At 41.3% G+C, this 23,250-nt stretch overlaps 1 long non-coding RNA gene across 1 annotated transcript; it reads left to right on the top strand.

The window, feature by feature from the left end:
- The first annotated feature begins 2,708 nt into the window (after positions 1 to 2,708).
- On the top strand, positions 2,709 to 20,878 carry LOC142600461 (uncharacterized). Its single transcript, XR_012833954.1, has 5 exons — positions 2,709 to 3,592; positions 4,059 to 4,229; positions 6,864 to 7,879; positions 11,679 to 11,766; positions 20,038 to 20,878. It is a non-coding gene; the product is annotated as an uncharacterized LOC142600461 (long non-coding RNA).
- The last annotated feature ends 2,372 nt before the right edge of the window (positions 20,879 to 23,250 follow it).

Raw genomic sequence — 23,250 nt, forward strand, 5'->3', positions numbered from 1 at the left:
CTAAACAGCTTCGCAGTGGCATCCCCACTTGGTAGTAGGAGTCTTGAGAAGGAACTACTTGCGTTTAACCTTCCTAGTATGGATAAGATACTGTCATCTTCTTGAGCATAATTATCTTTCCACCCCCACCATCTCATCCTTTCTATTTTCCCAGTAGGAGGATCAAAAGAAAGTTAGTTAACTGCAACATTCATCAGATAATCTAAAGGAGACAATAATTTGGAAGACAGTATTACCAAATAATTAATTCATGGGTTAATTCCATCCTTATTTATCTGATTTTCTTATGATTGTGAGTGTGGGTTTCTCAGCCTAAATCCTAGTACAAAGGACTCTCTGCTCGAGGAGAGCGGTCCTGGAGGGGAACTAAGAGAAAGGAAGGAAAAGTGTGCCTTCTTCAGGACACTTGCTAGCTATTAATAAGTTTAAAGGGAAATTGTTATTCTCAGCATTAAGATATACTCGGTGAGTTGCTGAAAAACTGAAAAAATAGTGAGCAGAAAACTACCCTAATTTTGTATGTACATGCATAGTTACTAGGAAAGATTTGCACTGAGGTTTACTTCCTTATTCTGGTGTTATTAATTTGTTTCCTATTTCTCATGCTATCTCTGTCTTTTGGTTGTTCCAGGTGCCCCCTGATAGGTCACTAGCAAAGCAAATCTGTCTTCTTATCAGTGCGTTTTCCCCTGTGCCGCTCTGACAGTACCGGTGCTATCAGTGGGTACGACACGAACTGAATACAAACAGACCGTGTAGGGGAGAATCACCACTGAAAGAAGCCATTCTGTGAGCAGTGGGGCTAATAAAATGTGGTTTCCATTGGCTTGGTGGCCTTTGTCCCTTCTCCTTCACGGTGCACTACGTTGACCTTTCTCCATTTTTTTTCCAGTATGCCATTCTGTAAAGAGCAGCGTGCACGTTACCGAGCCCAGTGCTGCACATGCCCAGTACTGGCTGGGCAACTGGTTGCTGCCAACTGCAGCAGCCGAGCTCTTCCTGCTTTTCCCTCAGAGCAATCGCTAATTTGGGTTGGCCAACAGCTCAGAAAGTTTTCTGAGAGGTAGGTTGGGGGAGAGGGAGGGAGCAGTAAGAGGTAAACAGATGGAAAGAGGCAGATAGCACAATCATTTAAGCCTCATTGCGTACAAAACTAAGCTGAAAATGGCAGCCGGTGATTACCATTAATGAATGTTTATCCAGAATGCAGCAATGAGATATCAAAGTTTCGATGGCACCAGCAATGCATTTGGACTGTGCTGCTGTGTGGCAGTGGCCTCTCCCTCTCACCCCCACACTTTAATTACAGTTCCAGTAACTTTCAGGATCTTTTTGTCAACAACAGTAATCACTGGCCAAGCTGGGTTTGCCATCCAAAGTCCATTTAATTCCTCGCAAGAGGTGGACATTGATGTGTGTTGAAAACCAGCTCTCTTCCTGCACCTTTATAAATGTGGGCATCGTATGCTTTCCCTGGAAATGGTTCTTTCATGCTGACTTCCAGAGGGAGATTACACAAGTTTATAAGAAGAGGTGACATAATAGTTGTACTCAGGTAGCCAGTTTCCAAATATTTTGCAAATGACAGTTTTATCTTTGAAAATATACTGTCTTTTTATTAGAAATGATAAGGATATGTCTTATTTTGTATGTGGTATGTAGATGCTCTAGATAGGTCGGAGATACACACATCTGAGTTTATAGCCATCCAAGTAGATATCCGCTGTAAGTTGTGGTATGGATTAGGTGTCTAGAAAGGAAACAGTGCCTTGTTACCCTTGAGAACCTTAGCCCAGAATTACATTTTGTTTACATTTTATAGTGATCTATGTTGAAATCTAAGTTATGATGTACTGTGCAGTACAATGGAAGATACTGAGTAAATAAGGAGAAATTTCATTCCAAAAGAGGGCAACTTTTTAAAATCTGTGCGTAAGATTAGGCTGATAAATCATATTCTTCTGGGCAGCTGAGCACCTGCCAGTCACTTCAAGTCAATTGGACCCGCAGATGCTGCTTTCTGCAGAGGAAAATTGGCCAATGGTATTTACCCGTGTGAAAGTAACCTCAAGTACCCAAGTTTGAAAATGTTTATTAACATTTCTATCCTTTAGAGAGATGTTGTTTTAATCCAATATACTGATCACAGATTCAGGAGTTTTGTGAAGTTGCTTCAAGAAGCTTATTTAAACATTTATTTAGGTTCAAAGAAGTGGATTCCAAATGGTATGGTGGTTTCTGTGTGGAGATGTCAAATGAAATACCGTATGTTTGCAAGCGTTAGTCAAATCCCTAGTGACCTTTAGCTCACATAATAAGGTCACTATCCAAGTGTCTCTGCTTAAGAGAACTCAGCATTTAAATGTCCATTTAAAAATTGATTTGGTTGAATGATACTGTTCATCTTGTCTGAGGCCCAACAAGTCCTAGAGGAGAGTAAAAGGAGTGTTTCCCTTCTAAGTGTTGTCAAACAAGAAAGAACAATTGTTCCTCAGTTTTTGCATATGTCAGCATAATAGAAGCTTAGTCATGCAAATCCTTATTACTTGGCAGTTCTGCAGCAGGGAAGAACAGTGTTACCATGTTTTATTGGTGTTTGTAGTTAAAAGTATGCCTTTCATTGTGCTTTTTAAGAACAGAGGTCAAGACGATCTTGAAAACATAAATGCGTCCTAAAAAATATTTTTCTGCTTTAAAAAAGGGGGAAACCACCTCCTAGCTAGTTGAATGTGTTGATCTTCATTTCCATGTTTGTATGCTTCCTTCCACTTCCATGGGGGGAAATAAAACAATTATTCAGTTAATGACAGATTTTATTTTACCATTGTTTAGTGATTCTGCTAAGTGCAGTAGAATACTACAGAGTTTCAAATCATCAAGGATTTCTTAGCCCTTTATGGGACTACAATACATTGTAGTATGTTGAGTAAATGAGCTGTGATAGAGCAACAATTTGCTCATGTAGTCCATAGACACATAGGTAATAGCCAAGCTGGAGAAAAGCTGGCTTTAGAAACATTAGCAGAGAAAGACAAAGGGGAATGCAGATGTCAGTCACATTTTAAGGTGCTCTTTACAATGACACAGAGCCAAGTTTATTAGGGACAAGGTCTTTTTCTTTCTTGTCCTTTCCTTTATGGAATAGTGTCAACCATGGAGAAAACGTGTCTGGTAATGACTGTTGGCCGTATCAGGACAGATCTAGCTGTGACTCGCCAGGGCAAAAACTGGCTGGGTCAAAGTCACGTATTTCTCCCGAGCTAGCTAGAAGTGGTTTGTTTGCAAGTGAAGTTTTCCTTTCTGGCTTCCTTATATGATAATAATTCACTGACTTAATGGTTCATAGGTAGGAATGTCAAGAAGGGGGTTTAGATGCTCATTTTTGCTTCCGCACTGTATTCAGGTACTCTGCTGAGGTTGTGAACACTGATTACATGGTATAAATCATTTGATGCTTGTTTGTTTCAAACCATCAGAGGAATGAATGAGACCTCTTAATGCAGCCCTACTCTTTTGTGTAGGCAGAGAGTTGTTGTGCTGCCTGCCTCATCTGGATTACCGGCAGACTCCTCATAGGAGATATTAATTACAGGTGAGTCTGTGAATGCCACCTATAGTTAAGCTTGCTTGACACTTTTCATCACAAGACCCTGTTTTCAGTTGCTTATAAATTTATCAAATGTATATTATTTGAACTGAAAATGTATAGACTGGGGGACTGCATCTGGCTGAATATCTAAAGCTTCGGAAAAAATGGAAGAGGTTTTTTTTTTTTCCTGAGAACAAGTTTAAGAGAAATGTGTTGCTTTTTCACTTGTCTTAAAAATAAATGTGTCTATCCATTTTGTTGAGAAACTCCAACCATTTGGAGAAAGAATTCAGTGATTGGGAAGTAGAAGCAATATGTGCCCCAATATTGCCAGAGTCCAGGTTTTACAAATGTCCTAGCACATATACAAGAACAACTCAAGAGCTGTTAAAACATAGAAGGGATGTGGTGAAAAGTAAATTAATTGTGGAAATTTAAATGAAGCTATTTAATAACTACTATTTTCCAGGTTATCATTATATGATCTTTTCACCTGTGGAAATGAGGGGAAGCTCATCCCATTCACAAAATCACACGGGTGATTTCTTGCTTGCAAAGCACTCAAGTAGTACAAGGATGGCATGACAGAAAAGTCAACAGACATTCATAATCCCATCTTCGTAACAAGTCTTGAGTACAGGTCAGTGCCTCATGGAGAGCAGTAAGAATTAAAAAAAATTTTGAACATTCATGTGTGTAATAATTAGCATCTCGTCTGCCCACTGAATGAGGAAATGGCTTTCAGAAAAAAGAGTAATGTCATCCATAGTCCTGCATGTGATGTGTATGCCAAGGGGCCTGAAATGCAATTGTCTGGGAAATCTTGGAAGGTTGTAAGTTTTGAGTGATTGACCTTGTATCTGTAATGTTCTTTTAATATGATTTTTGGCATATAATTTGCTACTTGGTATTATCTGTAGCTCAAGCAGTAGAGGAGGTAGACAAATGCATGAAAATAAAGTAATTCTACACTGAAGGAAAGAAACAGTAAATTCTTTTCTTAAACCCTTGGATAACTTCCTGTTTTGTCTGCAAAATAATATTTTTCCTTGGAGAGGAAAAAGGTGTTAGACATAGCAATTTCACTTGCATAGAAACGTCATCACATAAATAGCCTGCTGTGAATGACATTTTAGGCAGTTCAATCAATATCCTGCCAGGAGAAGAAACAGAAAAAAATCCCTCAAAAACAGTTGTAAATTCAATGCATCCCTTAACTGGAGATATATTGGAATTTACTCATAGATTCGTATTACTTATAAAAGAATGAGAAAATAAACCTTGCATTACTCTAAAGTCGTAACCATTCACATACCAATACTAATTATCTGTTGATGAAATATTTGTGTGATGCATTTTCTTTCTTTTTTTTTTTTAACTTGCCTGGGAATAGTGGATCTATATTCTTAATAAGAATTATCATAAACAAACACATAGCACTTTTCACGCAGATTTCAAAGAACTCTGCAAAAGTTTCCCTATTTTGGAGGTGGGAAAAAAAGCAGAGAAAGGTGAGGGGCTTGTGAAGAGCATCACAGCAGGTCTAAAGAGCTGTATTTTGCCCATAGGCTGGTGCCTCCCAACACAGCTGCATCAGAGCTGCATTTTGTGCATGTTGTATCCTTAGATACGTCGCACAGGTCTGCAGGATGTCCTTGCACAGTGAAATAACGCAGATTTTGATTGTTGTTTCTAAGACCACGAGCTTGGTGGAAAAGTGATTCGAAAGCTAATCAAAGCAGAAAGTTAGGGTTGAAACAGGACTAGCTGCTAGCACATTTAACAGGATTGTCAGTGTCAGTTAGGAGGCATTTAAGGCTAAATATTCAAAGGTGGCATTTGGGATTTGATCTCTGGTGCTACACAAAAAGGTGAGAAAAGCTTCTGCCCTGACAAGAAGTTGTGAAAACTTGCAGTCCTGTGAACAGTGGAAGTTTTAAAGGTACAGACAGGCACGAACTCTTCCAGCAGCTGTGCTAGTTAGCTTAAACTGTCTAAATAGTTACGCCACTCACGTTAACTTCAAGTGGCTTTGGGAGTGTTTCTGTAAGCAAGCTCTGCCAGCAAATGTGAGGGAGCAGTAACCTCTGCAAAGAAGTGATGATCAACAGCTGGGGCTATAACCTTCCCCTGGCATGTCTGCATCCAGCAGGGAACATCTGTCCAATGCCTAACTTCCAAAATTTACAGAACAAAGGTATAGTTTGTTTAACAAAATTGCTCGTATTAGCTAAATAATGGTGTGTGCTTTGATTCTGCTGATGCCAGAACCTCCCAACTTTTACTTTCCCTACTTAATTAGGATTAATTTATTCAGAAAGCTCAAGGTTTGGGTTTTCAGTTTGTTTGTTTATTTTGTTTAAGTAAAGAAAATTGAGCTTAGGTCATGTAAGGCTCTCTTAGCTTAGGAAAAAACTTTTATGTTACTTGGTTGTTTTGGTGTTTTTTTTTTCTATCAAGCTGCATAAGGGTCAAGATGATGTGTGCAAAATATTTAATGATAAAATTATCCCAAAGCATGTCAAGATTTATTTGGTATCATTTAGATATGCCAAGCAGATGGGAGTATACACTGCTCTTATTAAGTGTTTGAGGTTTAAACACATGCTGTCGTAAAATAAACAGTGGTAGAGAAAGTCACTTCTTACACTTCAAGTCTTGCTGGGTACTGGTATCCATTAGTTTCTTTACTGCCAAAATGGCACCATGAACTTCAGGTAGACAAATTGCTCTTTTGATTTAAGAATGACCAAAACAGCAGCCAGAACATGCACAGTACCATATGAAACTTCAGTGTATCAAGGTTTTCTATGTCAGTAATTTGAATTCAGATACTGTTTTGTACTTGTTTTCACAAGTAAATAGGAACCAAGTTTGTAAAGTTAGGGCAAGTGGTCCATGAAAATAATTTCCTTCCCTCCCCCCCCCCCCCAGTTGTTTTAGTCACATTTGTGTCTGTGAAAGTACAGCACTTGCCAAAGGATTATAAGGTCAAGTTGAGTGTTGATTCCTATACTTACTTCTGGGCATTCCTTGGTTAAATCATGCATTTGTGAGCCATAGAATAAGCCAGCATTGAACAATCCTTGAAATAACCCAAACCTTGAGTAGGAGCATTTTGTTATAGAAAAGGAGACAGGCAGAAGAGCCCTTGTAAATATATCATCTACCGCCAGAACACAAATATGTAATTTGACAGTATGCTTTTGTGGACAAGAGGAATGAAAGTTATTTTAAACTTCTCTCTCTTTTCCTCCTACCTTTGAGGTTATAGCTGTAATGAAATACCCCAAATGTCATTTATTCCTCTCTGCGCTTCTTTCAATATGAGTCTCCAAAGCAACAAGCAACATCTCCTGTGGAAAAAAGGGTATCTGAAAACTATTCTGAATACTGCAGATGTTGAAATAAGAATGAAAGTAAAAGAAATACGATAAATGTTGTCTACTGAGAAAGCTCCCATGGAACTGCAGAGTGAGGATCGCTGACGCTTGGAGTCATGTAATTATCAAACAGTGAAGATGAGCTTTCAGGAGATCTCTAGTTAGACCGAGCAGCCAGCCCCGACAGGTAATGTTTCCTACATGCACCACTAAGGGATGTTATGTCAGAGAAGTTGGTGTGTTGTGCTCCCAGTGAAGTGGCCGAGACAAGATACGGACTGGTAAAAATACATGGAAAGCTTTTTGGAGTGGGTCTTTTAGTGTGTTATCTATCCAATTCCAGGCTCTTCAGCACAGTTGTGAAGGAAACCAAAGGTTTGGTATTATCTGGAAAGCTGAGAGGTGGGTAGATACCCAGTTTCTACAGTTGTCAGAGTTTCCATTTGCCTCGACTCTGCCATTTGGAAGATGATAAAATTAACACCTTGGCCTACCTGCTCTGCTTTGCACACGTCACAGAAACAAGGGTGAAAAAATATAATTCATTATTTGTAACTTACTGTTTTTTAAAAATCTCCTTTGGCACTTGGGGCAGCAAGTTGTGTTGTTTTATGGAAAAAATCTCTTATTTACTTTGCATGTAGCTCTTCTTTTAGAATTATATTTTTTATACATGAAGGTGTTAGCGGCTGCCATCAGATAGTTCTTACATCTGTAGAAAGTCTCAGATCTGGGTAAAGATGTTAAATGTGCTAAACAGCTTTCCTTCGGGCTAAATGATAGGAATATTTAAACATGTTTTTAGCTGCTCGTAGGGAGGCAGTAATCAAGAAAAGCAAAGGCTGAGCTGAGTTACGCCGTGCAGTCCGAGAGACTGGTTCCAAATGCAGCAGAAGGAATAAGTCAGGTAAGAAACCGTGAGCGCAGCTTAGGAGTAAGCGGGGAGTTGAGGCCCTTTGGGGCTTATGACTCACCGGCCGAGGCGGCTGGGGCATGCCAAGCAATGAAAGTGGCTATTATTGTTTGGGGTTTTGTTGGGTTTTTTAAAAACTGTATGTGATTATATACTTTGCAAACAGCATTGCACAAAATAAAACCGCAATGAACACCTGTTCGTATCATCATCTGCTTCTTTCTCCTGGATGTAGCCCATGGCTAGCGCTGCACGTACAGCTGTGCAGGATGCATAGCTGGGCATCAGGTCATGGCAAGAAACCGTAATGAAATATTCTGGTTCTGAAGGAATTTGTGATAAAACAGCCAGAGAGGCCACACTAATAACTTTCTTATCCTTGGCACAGAAATGAAAATTATATAGGCCACTCTTTGCTCTTTAAAGAAACAGTTGAGCGCTGCTTTAAAGAAAGCATATCTGTTACTTAGCAAAAGTACCAGACAGCTTGAAGACAGGGTACTTGGAGAATGGAGCAGAATTTACACGTCTAAAGACTGCCCAACTCAGCATGATATTGCTTCACATTGGTGCAATTCTTTCCAAGTGTTTACCTGAGAAGTAGTTTGTGCTGTAATAAAGCCTACTAACTTAGCTGCAAACAGGATCTGTTGAAAATGCATGATCCGGCAAAATTCTGGGTGTGTGCGCACTCAAAAGTTGATAGCTGCTTGTAAGCTTGGACAAGTAATTAATCATGAGGAAGTTAAAAAGGAAAAAAACCTGAGCAGAACATGAGTGCCAAGAATATTATCAAAACATACCTAGAGAAAACAGTGCTCTTCTATAATTATTTTAGTATTAATAATACTGATTTTTTTATTACAGCTGGGGTAGTAGCTGGGGTTTCCAGAGAAGTCAGTGGGGGCTGTGCATGATTCTGAGGCCTGGTGGTGGTATCTTTAATGAAAATGCACCGTATTGTAACAACTGTGAGTATCATGAATGCAGGAATGAAAAACGGTTGCAAGCTATAACCCGTCTGCATCAAAGTCAGCAAGGAAAAGGCGTGTTGTACCCTGTATTATTTGTAAAGTAGAACAAGATCGTACAATTAAAGGCTTGTGTCATAGTGGATACGTGTAGGGATAGCACTGATATTCTCTTCACATCCTAGGCACAACGAGCTACTTTTTTGAGTGTGTGTCTTGCTGTGCTAGCAGCCCTATTGAAATTATGGAATAAAATGGGTAGGCATGGTATGATCTGTTCTTTAATAATTGCAAAACACTCTAGGATCTTCAGAAGAAGGATGCTCAAGAACTGTGAAATAGCTTTTATTAGACTAGGGTGGGGGTGGGGGTGAGGGCATGGAGAATGATATCATGGGTTCAGACGGTGCTTGTTTGAATCTATCACATCTGAGTGGGGCACTTAAAGGAATGTTTAATACCAAGAGCATGAAACCTTCTTGAATAAGTTAAGCATCAGCTGACTCAGGTGTATGCTTGTATGCAGCTTCCCCTCTTCTCAGCTCTATTACTCTACAACCAGGGAGACTAACTGCAGACAGAGAAAACTTGGCAATGGAGCTGGTTTCTTACCCTGATAAGTTGTAACAGACACACGGGTAATGTTGCCTGTTAATTTAGAAGGCATTTAACACCTAATCATGCCTGTCTAGTACAAGCCAGGAAGGACACTGCTTTCTGCAGCCTCTAATTGGGTGCCATCAGTAATATCAGCCTAAGATTGTCCCAGTCAGCAACTGTATTGCCTAATCAGTGCGAGTGTATGCCCATTGGGGATCAGACATAGATAAGGGGGAGAGAGGGAGAGAGAGATCTGAACGTATCTACGAGATGAGCGGCATGTCAGGAGCATAGAGGATGTCTAGATTTATGTGCTTTTTGGCAGCGCTAGTGAGCTATTAATCATTTCTCATGAATAGAGCTCTTGTAAATCAGAGGTAGGAAACACATTTCGTGGATAATCACGGCAAAAATGTCAGCTTTGCTATTTGGTCATATGCTGATAGGATGCTTAGCACTGGAGCGGACGCAATCACACACGTAAAATCAAAATAGTACTCTCCTTACATGATGAGTGGAAAGCAGAGAGGCACTAGGTAGGTGAACTTTTCATCAGTATTTGAAAAGTAGGGAGCTAACGTGCAATAACAGAAAGGGAGACCTATAGATTTTTTAAGGTGAAGCTTTACCGAAAGCACCAGGATTGAGTTCTAGTCAGCATCTGGGTATAACACAATACATTTAAAGACACTCTTTGCATCATTTTAACAGCTGCCTGATCAGTTCATGGTTTTCCTTTACTTTTATTGCCCTGCAATTTACTGTATACGGCCCTTATGTGCAAATACCTCATTAGTCACAGGCTTGCGTATTTCATGAAGTATACTGAGTGCACTGTCAGAATTAAATATTGTCAGGATAATGAGCAGAGGTGGGGTTTTTTAGCTTTATCACTGAAGGCAACATTCAGGGTGAATAGAACAGTAAAAGTAGCTGGAAAGCAGAAAGCAGAAGGTCTCCCTTCAATTTGTGCAAGGCACCCAGCTCTCGTGTATTAAACTCATTGCTCAAGGACTGACATTTAAAGAGCTCTTGGAAGTGAGTCTTGCGTGAGGGAGGTGAGGGGGAAAGCCTCACCCAGGGCTTTCCAGTGCATTACTTGCTGTAACCAGTTGGAGGTGAAAATCTCAGTGGCTAAAGTGGGATTAATGCAAAATCATTCTTAGGTTAAATATAATGGTGTTCTCAGTGTGCTTTTGGCTTAAGAAATGTCCTAATGCTCATTTCATTGAGGGAGCGTCCCCTCCGCCCCCCAGTTTGTTCCATTGGCCTCCAATCCTACACCATTTCTCTATAAATTAGCAACATACAGAAAAGGAAATTATGAGTAACCATTGTTCAAGTTAATGCTGGTTGCATCTACACTGGGGAATGGTTTTCACACCAGTTCCCTGGTTTTGGGCGCAGCCTTGGATAGCATCCATAGGGGTCCTGCCCCTGGCAGGCGCTGGGATGGAGGCTGCTGGGTGACCGTCTGCACCGGGGGTCTGAATGTGCTAAAGTAATGACCTATGGGAGGTGGTTAACTGCATTTCCTGGGAGTTGTGGGAAGAAAGTCCAGGCTTTAGAAACTCCCTGGGAAATGTCCATAAATCCCCATGAATCACAACCACTTTTAAACACCCTTTCAAATTAGAAGTCATGGCTTTTGCTCAGGAAAAAAAAAAAAGAAATAGTGCTTTGAAAAGTATTCATGAGTTAGCTTGTAAACAAAAGTATCCTGACAGTGACCTGTGCCAGTGTTTTTCTGTATTTGGGTCGGCCCAAGACAAATTGGGTCAGAGCCAGGCTCGAGGCAGGGATGTGCTGGCTCCATAGGTGTCTCTGTGTTTGGTGCCATCGGTGTGTTGACCGCTGCAGACTCGCCCCGAGATTCCTCATCTTCCCCTTAAATGACATCAACTGAATTATACCAGAGTATTTCTTTCCACTGCGCTAGAATGCTGGCTTATGTTTTTAGGGGGATTTTATTATTACTTTAATTCTTGCCTTTTTCGGGGTTGTGAAGCTTAGGGTAGCTGTATTATAGCTATGGGGATGAATCTGTCCTCAGATAACTTTTATCCACCAGAAGGGGTGATTTCAGCATGCTTGGTTTCTCAGGCAGTCTTAATTCGCTGTTGCCTGGCAGTGGAGAATCAGAGGAGAGAGCAAGTGATTCCCCCCTCTGTTTCCCTCCCTTCTTACTTGAAATTCAACGTGTCCCATCTACACTTTTTCAGATTTATGGTGTTCCTGTGGTAGCTGCAATTCTGGACAATCAAAATGCAAAAAACCAAACAAACCAGAGAATATACTTCTTCCAAACAGGTATTTCAGCAACTTTTTTTCCTTCTAGGTTCCACCCCCCTGCAAAGCTTTCTCAATTGGTGTTACTTCATTCATTCAGTATTATGAAATCCGTTGTCTGTTTAATATTCCCAGACCTCAGTCACAGTCTTAGAAGTTCTGTAATTTTTGTTATCACTGTCCCAGGAGTGAGGTCTAAATACCAGTGAATTTCTGGAGATATCGAGAAAGGAGTGGGGTGAGAGTCAAGCTGTTAATATACTATGCTGACCTCCTTTTTTTTTTTTTTTTTTTTTTTTTTTTTTGGCTTACATGCAGGCTAACACATTTCAGTTGTCCTTTCTTTTTGCTAATTTAGCAAACCTGTCTTCCAGGGTGTGGGTTCATGAAGTAGATTGTTCCCTGTTGCTGTAATTTGGTCCTGCTTTTCCTCTTTCTGCTCCTGGCTTTGCAGTCCTACTTCCTTTGCACTGTTGTCCTTCATGCTTGTTCTTAAAGCGTTTGGTTTTTTGCTTGAGTTGCTCTTCTGCCTGTTTGGTGAGTTGAAGCAGCTCTGGGCTGGTACAGAGGGAGCAGCAAAAGCACATGTTTAGGAGAAGGGGCTCGGGGAGGGAGAGGAGGAGGAGCAGGGATGAGAGAAACAGAGCTGCTTGTTTCATTGCAATAACCTAAGCTGCGCCCTCGCCAAAGCCAGCTGAAAGAGTTTGCTGTATTTGCCACCCAGGCATGAGAAGGAGGCAAAGTCCGTGCCTCAGTCACTGTGGTTTGATAGCCCGGTGTCCCAGTGCCCTGACGGACCTACAGCAGTGGCACAAAGTCTGGCAGCAGACAGCGGTACCCTGCTCCCTCTGCTTCCCGGGGATGTTGCCCCAACCAGGGCAAAGGCACTGGATTTGCGCAGGAATCTGCCGCGGAGCCCGTACGGCTCGGAGCGGCGCTTGGTATGGTCCTGATTAGCCATGAAGGATGCCTGCTACTTTTTGTTTCAATTTCATGTGTGTCGGGAACATGCGTGTGTCTGCCTCTCAGACCCATTATCTTTAGAAAATATTACTCCTGCACAGCACTTTAAAAACTGATTCAGATACTTCTAATGACTTGTTACTTGGGTGCCAAAAAGAATAGGTAGAGCAGGATATTTTTCATCAAGTTCTTATTAAAAAGAATGTAAAAAACATTAATTGATACAAAGTCATAAAGATCTGGGCCTCCAGTTATTCTCAGAGCCCTTAGGGTGAAATTAACCCTCAAGTAAAGGCTTTTTTTAGGCATTTACAGCATGCTAGTCCCGTGGGGAGTCTGAATAAAGATGTATTATGGAACAATTTTACTGTATAATTTTCAAGTTCGGTATCTGCCTGGATCTTTTCCGCGTTCAGCTGACTTATGATCTTGCAGTACATATATTGATCCTTAAACTTAGACAGATTGAGACTTCCAATATAAAGCCACATTAATAAATTTGTCAACTCGATAAAAACCTGACCCACAATAAAGCAATACTTAATGTTAAGTAGTATATAAATGTTTATTATCTACTTATTATATGTGAACCTGAGATTATTCTGCTAGCTATATGTGATATAATACACATTATATACACACATCATATTATGTGTATATAGGTAAATATATATTCTTTTTAGTCATTGTGGGGAAAAGTCAGAGGAGAGAATGGGGTGGTGAATGCCACCAGTTTTACTTTGTGATACACTGAATAAAGCATGCTTCCAGTCCAGACTAAAGAAAATATTGCCATGACTTAATATGACATTTCTAACTGAAGAATGTAACTTCAGAACAAGAGTAACTGGTTGTACTTTCTTATAACGCTCCTGTGATTTGATGCAACTTTTCCTCCGTATGTTTTCTTTAATTTTTACGTTTTATGTGAAAGCTGAACAGACTGAATTTGTTTGTAATTTGGAATTTAAAGCAAGGGTCTTTGTTAAAAGCCCAGAGGAAGTTTCCATATGACTTATGGGCCATTTGGGCTCAATTGAATTTAATGGGTTTCAGCTGCACCTCCACAATGGCTTTGAAGGAAGTGAAGGGAGATCTATAGGTCTTAATTGCTCAAGACTGGCTTGTTTCTCTTGAAAAGGCTGTTTGCAAGAAGCAGGTTGGGAGTATTAAAGTATATATCCTGAAAGGGATGAAGGAACTGCCGTTTGAGGAAGGGGCTAGGATGAAAATAGCTTTAAGACCTTACCCAGCAGCTGAACTAGTCCATCTGAGCTGGTCCGTGCTAAGTTCTTGTTTGTTTGCTTAAAAATAATCAAAGAATTGGAGGGCATGACTAAGCCAAACTTCCTTTATTGTCCTTTCAAGAAAGGAATGGAGATCTTGGAACTGACAAGATAAATTAGGCTGAGACCAGAGGAGAAACCCAAACAGATAGTCCCCTTGGCCTCTCTCACACTGGTTGACAGACATGAGTTTTTGAGTCAGCAGGTGAACCATGACTTCTAAGAGCAGTGGTTTGTTTATGCTTTCAATGTACAAAGCGTTTCAGTGGAACAGAACAAATCTAACTGGGCAAATTTCCATTTCTATTTCATATTGCCTTCTGTATGTGCATTGCCAACTGGCCTTATAGATTGTTGTTACTACGTTTGCTAGCGTTGTCCCTGGCTTCACATTAGGAGGTGTCTGACCCGTAAGAATCTCTTATGACCCTGTTTTCAAGGCAGGCAGGAGAACATGCGAAATGCAAAGTTAAGAATATAAAGGAACTATTGTTTTACTCAAGATAAGCCAAGAGACCGTATTACAGGAAGTTAACTTTTGGTGTACTCTATCATTTTGGCCAGCATCATACAGGCAAGTAGGAAGGGGACATTCTCCTGAGGTACCCAGCAGATGAATGCCAGATGGTACTGTCATAATACACAAAAAATAGCTAAATACCTACTGGTTGAGTTCAGTACAAAAGGAACATTTTTCTTTTTCCGAATCCTGCAGGGCAGAACTCAGACAAGCATCTTAATGCAAACATTGCAGTAACTGAAATGTGAAGCTGCAAATCCAAAGAATTCTCCAAAAGCTTTAAGTAGCTTTTTAGGCTTGATTCATGTTGGGCCAAATGGATCCTCAAAAGGGAGAATGGTTTATCAAAGACAAACGTTTTAAGTACAGCATGTTTATGTGGTAGGTAAATGGGAGTTTGTTACATCAAATAGGGAGTCTTGATGAAGAACAAAATGACAGAGCTTTGCTGATGAGGCCAATGCTGCCTATATTGTCCGGCTAAGTAGATCCAATCCCCTGCCTAGCGCCAAGGTCAAATGGAGGGGTTCAGTTTTCTGTGGGGAACTTTCTTCCTTGGTGGTTTCTGAATCTTGGTCAGGAATGCTTAGAGAAAAATCTCAGGCCACCGTCATCACCAGCACAGTGATGCAGCAGCGCCTAGCTGAGGGGAAACGTGTTTACTTTTCCCATGTTAAAATATGTCCATTTCAATTTCCATGCAAGATTATAAGAACAAAAATATGCTGCCCTTTAGGGGAATGGCATTTGGCTAAATACCATGAATTGCTACAAACCTTAGATGTGAAGGGCTGCATGCAAACGTTTACATAGAAGAACATTATGGATGTGGAGCTGGGTCTTAGTCCTATAGGAAAAATATTTCTGACTGCTTAGCTCTTTCAAGCTGTGAAATTTATTGCCCACAGATAGAGGCCGAATAGGTAGGCGTGGTGCTGTGACAGAAACTGAACAGTTAGCTGTGCCCTTCATCTCTTGTCCTTAAATCCTCTCCACCAGGCTTTATACAGCCTGTTTTCCTAATAGCTGAGCTTACCTAGTTTGCTAAAGCCATGCGCTTGTATATGCATGCCTCAGTCATTATTGTTCTGTATTCTGGCCTGTTCAAGATTAGAGAAGTCTTCTTCAAAGCTTCCCAGAAATGCTACAAACGTTATCTGTTCATTGTCTTTGGTGGTTGCATCTTCTTTCATTAACTAGGGTAGCTGGTGTTGAAAACCAAACAGAAGGTAATGACAGACCACAGCGAGGTGTCTGTTGCTGCAGATGGAGGATACCTCTAGGATTTGGGTCAGAAAATACTTGGCAAGCGTCCCTCTGAATTCTTCTTGTCACATGTTGAGGAAGCCTGCTTGGTGGCAGGGGTGAAGAAGGAAGCTGAAATCTTAAAATGGCTGCAATACAGATTTTTTGTTTGTTTTTGTTTAGCATCAAAGCTATTTACAGCATATCTTGCCAATTTACTTATACTGTTGCTGTCATGGGTTTTTCCTGATTCTTTGCTTTCAGAACAGGAAAAAACCCCACACGATCCCATTGGAGTTTGCAATGGCAGGAAAAATGAGGCTTACTTACGCCCCCCTTTAGAACCGGACCTTATGGAGGTGCTATAAGAAGCCATTTGTTTAAACATGGTTAACTTCACACAAGCACCCACACCCATTCAGATGGTTTCCACTTGAAATTCCTCATCTAATCCAAATAGCTCTCAGCCCTGACTGCCGAGCTGTGAAGGGGCTCCCCCCACCCCAGGCCTCCCCAAGCGTGGGGCGCTCCAGGCCAGGGAAGGCAGCGCCCTCACAAAGTTTGTACACTTTTGCTTGCTTGCAGGTAGGCCTTCGAAAGTTTTGATCCTGCCTTTCCCTGCTGCTTGTGAAAAGAAGCAGAGCGATATTTGAGGGAGTCCTTCGTTTCTTTGGAGACTCTCTTTGTCACGCACGCCGCTGTCTTGTGAAGAGTAAGTTTGAAGTTTGCAAGCCTGCAGAAAGAGTCGCTGTATGTAAAGCTGACAGTCAGTCTGGAGGGGAAACAGAAGCAAATTGCACCATTATGCTGTCTGTACCCTCGCTACTCTATGTAAACTAACATCCTGTATTGTTTATAGTTCTTCAGTACAGTCTTTTAAACAAATACCTCTTCCCCCCACCCCCAACTTCTAGAGCACGAATGGGTTACATAAGATTCGGGATGGATGGATGATGGCAGAGCTGTTGGGCCCTACTGCACTACTCTAACGATTGGCTTACAGACTTTCTGTCCAGGTGGTCCCTTTTCCCTAGGAAAGGTTAGGAACTGCCAATGCTCCAACACGCTCCTTTGCCAAGAAATGGTCCCTTGATGCGACTGAAGCTGTTGTGGCTGCAGGCAGGGGAAGAGGATGCTGCAGGCATGAGGCTGGCCTGGAAGGAATGACTGTAGAGATGGGAGAGTGCCCACGTTTTGTTCCAGGTCTTGGAGATGCCGAGACTGTATTGCCCTGACTTCGCCACATTCCTTTATCTTTATGGGGACCTGCAAATCCAATTTATCAATCACAATGCAGTATACCAGCAGCTTTTTTTGTATTTAACCAGTAGGAATTCTTTTGCAGATGCATCTCCTTTGTCTGCATATCATCTGGAGAAGTACTTGGTGCATACATACATGTTGACCAGACTTCTTTATATTACCATACCAGTTGTGTTGCTCATTGATCCACAGGATTACATTAAGCTCTGTAGAGGTACAAAATCATAACACTTCAAGATGCACATTTAAATATATCATATCCTTTTTTTCTTAGAGAGGGAAGGAAGTTATTTTGTTTCATGGTTTCAATAATGTATATTATTTTTTGTGGCTGAAAACCATGCAAAATAAAAAAAAAAAACAAAACACAGAACAAATGAAAAGATGCAAAGTCTTCTGTCCAAGAAGCCCACAAACTAAATTTAGACTGAGATGATGAGTTAGGTTAACAAACAGAAGTGGGGCATTAGGTTAAGGAAGGACAAGAGTTATAGAAATAAGATTACATGCAGTCCATGCAGTACACCCTAGTACACTTCCTTATGCCCTGCTCTAGCCAGACGCTGCAGAGAAATGGCCAAAGATTAGCTCTCAGGGGCAGGGAACTGTCTTTGTGGTGTTTGTTTTTATAGTCCCTAGTTCAATGGGACACTGATCCCCATTTGAGGTCCCTGAGTGCTAGAGAAATATAAATAATACACACAAAATAGTAGCAATAAGATCCTTTGGTCCAGCTCCTTTCTGAGTGCTGTGCCTAACCTAAGAAAAAGGACTGTGCAGCTTGTAGGGATGCAGCCATTATTTTGGGTGTTTGTTCTTACCTTTTGAAGTTTGCTCATCCTTTTGATAAAGGATGTTTCAACCTGTACTAAATTTGATATTAACCCTGCCCTTCTCCCTGTTTGATACTTGGTGATATCTGAAATGTTTGGATCTGACTATGTAGAGGCAGGAATACCAGAAAAGAGGACTACATAATACCTGGGCATAGTTTGGAGCCCAACCCCTGATAAGGAAGTGGGAACAGGACAGATGATTTTTTTTTTTTAAATAGAAGACAGGAGTTCTCAAGAGCCATTTCTCAGAAACACAGATGCAAAAGAGGCAGCAGAAAACACTCATGCCTGTCTAAAGGTTTTTGTTTCTGATGGCTGAAGTGAAGCCCTGGTTTGAAACCGTTGTTCCCTGGCCTGCTGAGCCCCAGTAGGTCCAGATCTATCACTGCTCAGCAAAGCTTGCCAGAGTCAAGAAGGTCAGTGGCTTCATGGGCTATGAAATGTATGGTCTGCTCTGTCAGGATTAGCATGTGCAGTTGGCTCTAATACATTGGTCTTTGGAATTTAGGAATAATCTGGGAAAGTCAAACTGGGTTTAGAGCTTAGTTTTACATGTGGTCTGAGCCCAGCATTCATGCCTCAGACATGCTTCTAACGTACTTTGTCCACATTGTGAGGTGTTAAAGTTCAGCTGGAAAAGAGTTTAAACACTGCTGCTTTAATGGTTTGGGCCCCACGGTGGCCATCGTTCTCCGCTCCTTTACCTGTTATTTCATCCTTTGAGTCCAACTCCCTCCAGAAGCATGAGCTCTCACACAGCTGGTAATTCTTATGCATCCAAGTAATGTGGATTTGGGTCCAGAAGACAGGTTCAGAGTTTGTCTAATTAGCTTCCTGTCACTATAGCCAAGGCAGAAATTTAAGGTACAGTAACTCATTTTATAGTCACTCTATCTGGCACTGAATATAGATTGGAAAAATTCTTTGCTTGAGCAAGATGTGTGGTAATATTGTTATGCTATATTAAAGTGCTCTTTAAAAATAAATTAGATTCTCATGAGTGAGCAAGACTCCCATACCACAGCCAGACCCGACACAGGCAAGTCTCCTCCTCACCCAGGACTGCTAAATTCTCACATGAAGAGGAAAGTCAGCTGAAAAGTCGTATCCTACTCTTTTCTCTCTCTCTCTCTTTTGTTTTGGTTTTTTTTGTTGTGGTTTTTTTTTTTTTTTTTTTTTGGTGACTCCTAAAGGATTTGCTGTTCAGTCTTCAGAAAGGCTAGATAAAGCATTAGCTGTGGGCAGAAGAACACATTAGGAACCACACCTGTTCATCAGGGCTGTGCATCTGCATCTCCCCATGTCAAACCAAGCTGGTGTATCAAAAAAAGGGTCCCAAATATTTAGGGCAGAAATACTCGCTCTGCTTGGAAGTGCTGTTTTTCTTCTGGATCTTCCTCTCAGCTTCCAAATGCTGCCCCGTAAATGCCATTTGTGAATGGAAAAAATTATGCACTTTCAAATTCTCTCCTGGGGAATGAGGGCTCATATCTCTCCTTCTCACACTGATACTGTAATTTCACACTTTTTTTTTCTTCTTTTTGCCAGCAGTTGAGCCTCTCCTTGTTATATATGACATGCATGTTTCATTTTCATTAGGGCTTGTATAGTTTGAGAGGCCTGATGAGCAAGGGAAAGGGAAGTGGCTATGTGGAAGGGTTGCCTCCTGAAGTGAAGCAGCCGCAGGAGGCAGCGGGCTCTCCTGTGTCCACAATTTTGCCCTCCACACCGCTGCCCTTCCCCTCATGAGGCAGAGTTTTGCTGGCACTGAAGCCTCCAGTGAGACCATGGCCTTTACAACTGCTATCGTGAAGCAATATTTACTTATTGGGGGCAGGGGAAGAAACAGGGCTGAAAAGTGGAAGTTATCCATCAGAAATACCCTCTTTTGCTTCGCCAACTGGATGAGACCAGGACATAGAGAGCCTATGGGTCATTAGCCGAGTTTTGCTTAAACAAAAAAGTACCAGCGTGGTACTTGTTGGATGGAAACTAAGCTAAACTAGATAGGCATCAGGCTCTCCGATGACTTATGATTCACAGCAGCTAGGAGCTAGTCCACTCTATCTGAACAATGTCGTGTCCCAACTGTGGTTAATTGTCACCCAGTTACCAAAACTTTCTGGGCTGATCATCGTCACAGAAGAGCTCACACATTATTAATCTTGTCTTTCACCAGGAGAAGAGCAAGACATGGAACCCTTTGTGGGAGAGAAGACAGGAATGCTACTGTCTGCATTTCTCAGCCTGACTTACATGGCCAAATATTTAACTTGTTGAAGAACAGTTTGATGACTCCATGGAGGCTATTCCTTTCTGTGCCCACTGGCGGGGTGAGCTCTCAGGAACTTGTATAATCGCTGCTGGTGCTAAACTGTGTGCTTGAAGAGAGTTGCACAATCTGAATCTGATGTCTGAGCACTGCCACGGGTCTTCAATGCCTGTTTTTTAATTGCTTACAGGACTGGTCATATGTAGGAAGAAAACAGAATTAAAGTAACTTAGCTGTAAAGAAAATATTTTTGTATTAAAAGCCACCCACAGAACCGTAAGGTTGTTATACAGCAAAATTAAGCTAATGTATCTGTGGATAGGCATATACACCTTAGGTTTTGAATACCCAAAGGATACTTCCCTCTGGATGTCTATTACTGATAAGGGTGCAGCATCACAAGTGTTAAGTGGGTTCTCTGAGCACAACAACACTTGATAGCTGTAAGTAATGGCCTATAAACTCTGTATTTCCTGAAATGCAACCTACACTGCAGTGATGCAATCAAACTTCCTTTATATGAAACCTTCATGTACTCTCCCAATTCTTTTCCTTCTGCATTCCCACCTTCCTGCCCCTTGGCATTCATTCGCCCTGACCTGTTATTAAAGTTGTCTCTGAAGCTGGCCCAGGGAGTCATACATATTATTTACATCACAACAGAGCCTGGGGGCATCAGACAGGGCTGGGGGTCTGTTGTGCCAGCTGCTATTCAGCCTTTAAGTACAAAGATAGTGCATCCCAAAGAGATTTCCATCTTGAATTTTAACAGGTAGACAGAGGGAGATGATTGTTTTGGTGATGCTTCAGACCCACCATTCAAGTTGCTGTGAGTAGTAGTCTCTGTTGCAGAGGTATGGCACAAGACTGCCAAATTGAGATATCTGAAGTTCATCACTAGTTGGTGGTGCAGAAACCACAGTAGCCAACCACTGGCGTGTAACACAGACCGGGTAGAATTAAAGTCAACACAAAGATTTCACAAATTCATTGCGACTTCAATCCAATGCTTGTATTCAGAGCATATGCGTATTTCCACCTCAAAAGAAAAGAAATCAATCCTCCCAAGTCCCTCAGAATCAACCAGGTTTTTTAAAGCTTTTCACTGGAGGAAAAAACTTTAAACTGTTTAAAGCCATGTTAGAAAGTCAGCCTGTAAGTATACAAAACACTGGAGACCATCATATGCTAATCTGAGCTTAACAAAACACATAGCATTACCAAGTGTAATTATACAGTCCAGCTATTAGTAGCTTTACCTCTGGCTGTTCTCCATCCTGCTTTCAAGCTACAGCCTTTCCTTTCATCTTATTCTACACCACGTGAAACAGGTGAGCTGTTCCCTTTATATAGCTCAGGGCTCCAGTCACATGGCTCTCAAAGCTTGGTATCTTCATTTAATCAGTTGAAAGAATCAAAATAATCAGAGATCTTTCATGAACTCCATGCCAAAATTTAATTCTGTTAAGCATTCAAAGCTTACCAAGTTCAAAAAATCAAGAAAAAATTAATTTTTTTTTCCTAGGAATATCTACTTTGGAAAGCTGCCCTGGGGGGTACATTTGTAGTTTAGGAGAATCTCTCTCACAAATCACCCATACATCACTGCTAGCAAGTTCCACAGGATGAGAACTCCAATGCTTTTTATTGTCAAGGTAACACTGTGGTTTCTGCATCCCATTTGTTCATGCATAGGTAGTAACAGCATCCAGTTTTTATCTGATTCCATTTGAATTTTTATCTTGACTTAACTGCCACTGATTTCTTACAGGAAAACACAAGTTGTTTAGGGTTATCTTCACCAGTAACAACTTTTGACAGCAAAGAGATGGTGATCCTTCCCCTAAAGTCTGTATGTGGTACTCACCACTGGATTAGATAACAGTGCCAATATGTTAAACTGGATTTTCGGTTTTGAGGTCCTTGAATACATAGGTGGGACTGCTGAATTATTTTTAAGGGGTGTGTGAAAGGTAACTCAGATAAGGCAGACTCATGACAACAGGCTTAAATTTGCTTGAAAGGACCCTGTAGTGCCCCTGGAAAATGCTGTGGCATCTGCAGACTGGAAAAATTGAGAGCCTTGGGGCTATGCTACCTACTCTGATTTAGGAGCTTGCTGATCCATGGGCCCATGTTATCTATTATGCCATTATTTCTCCAGCACAAGATTAAGCCCACATTCTCACATATGGGTATCTTGAGGACCTTCTTCCACTGAGACCATCTGACCCCACGGAGTGCAGATATGGTCCTGATGGCATATGGCAGTTCTGTTTATCTCCATCACAAGTTTTTCTTCATGGCATCCACTGACTTGGTAGTCGTTGGTGGATACGTGAATGTCATGGCACATCACAGGCTCTGAATTAGGCATCTGAGGAGCTGCAACAGTACCTTGTAGGTAAGTCAAATATTTCCTAACCTTCCTATATTGCCATGAACATAAACAGGGAGACATCCTATTGAGTTTCTATCACGATCTGTGCTGCTTTTAGCAGTAGAGGAGGCTTAAGATGTTTGCTAGTATGCAAATAAATAAAATGTGTGTGTGTGTGAGTTTGACTGTGAGATGAAGAGCTGTATTTTCCAGATAGAGAAGTACATGGTGATAGTTTTGCTGTGAGTTCATCTGCTCTGCGAAGTTACCTTCCTGACATGGGGTCATTTTTGTGTATGTTTGGTAAAGACTGCTGGAGATCATGTGGTCCAACCTCTTACTCCAGACAGGGTAGACTTTAAAGTTAGGTCAGGTTGCTCAGGGCTGGCTATCCTAGCCAAAACCAGGACACCAGTCAAGCTTTGAGTATCTCCACGGGTGGAAATTCCACCCCCCGGGCAACCTTTGCAGTGGTGAAAATTTTTACTCTCATGGTACTTTTTCCCCCTTATATTAATCAAAATTTCACTGGTGGCAGCTTGTGCCTGTTGCCTCCCATCCTCTCACTGTGCACCTCCAAGCAGAACCTGGCCCTGTGTGGTGGGTTGACCCTGGCTGGGGGCCAGGTGCCCACCAGAGCCGCTCTATCACTCCCCTCCTTCATTAGACAGGGGAGAAAAAGTATAACAAAAACCTTGTGGGTTGAGATAAGGACAGGGAGAGATCACTCACTAATTATC

This window comes from Balearica regulorum, chromosome 2, assembly GCF_011004875.1.
Source record: "Balearica regulorum gibbericeps isolate bBalReg1 chromosome 2, bBalReg1.pri, whole genome shotgun sequence".
NCBI classification, from domain to species: domain Eukaryota; kingdom Metazoa; phylum Chordata; class Aves; order Gruiformes; family Gruidae; genus Balearica; species Balearica regulorum.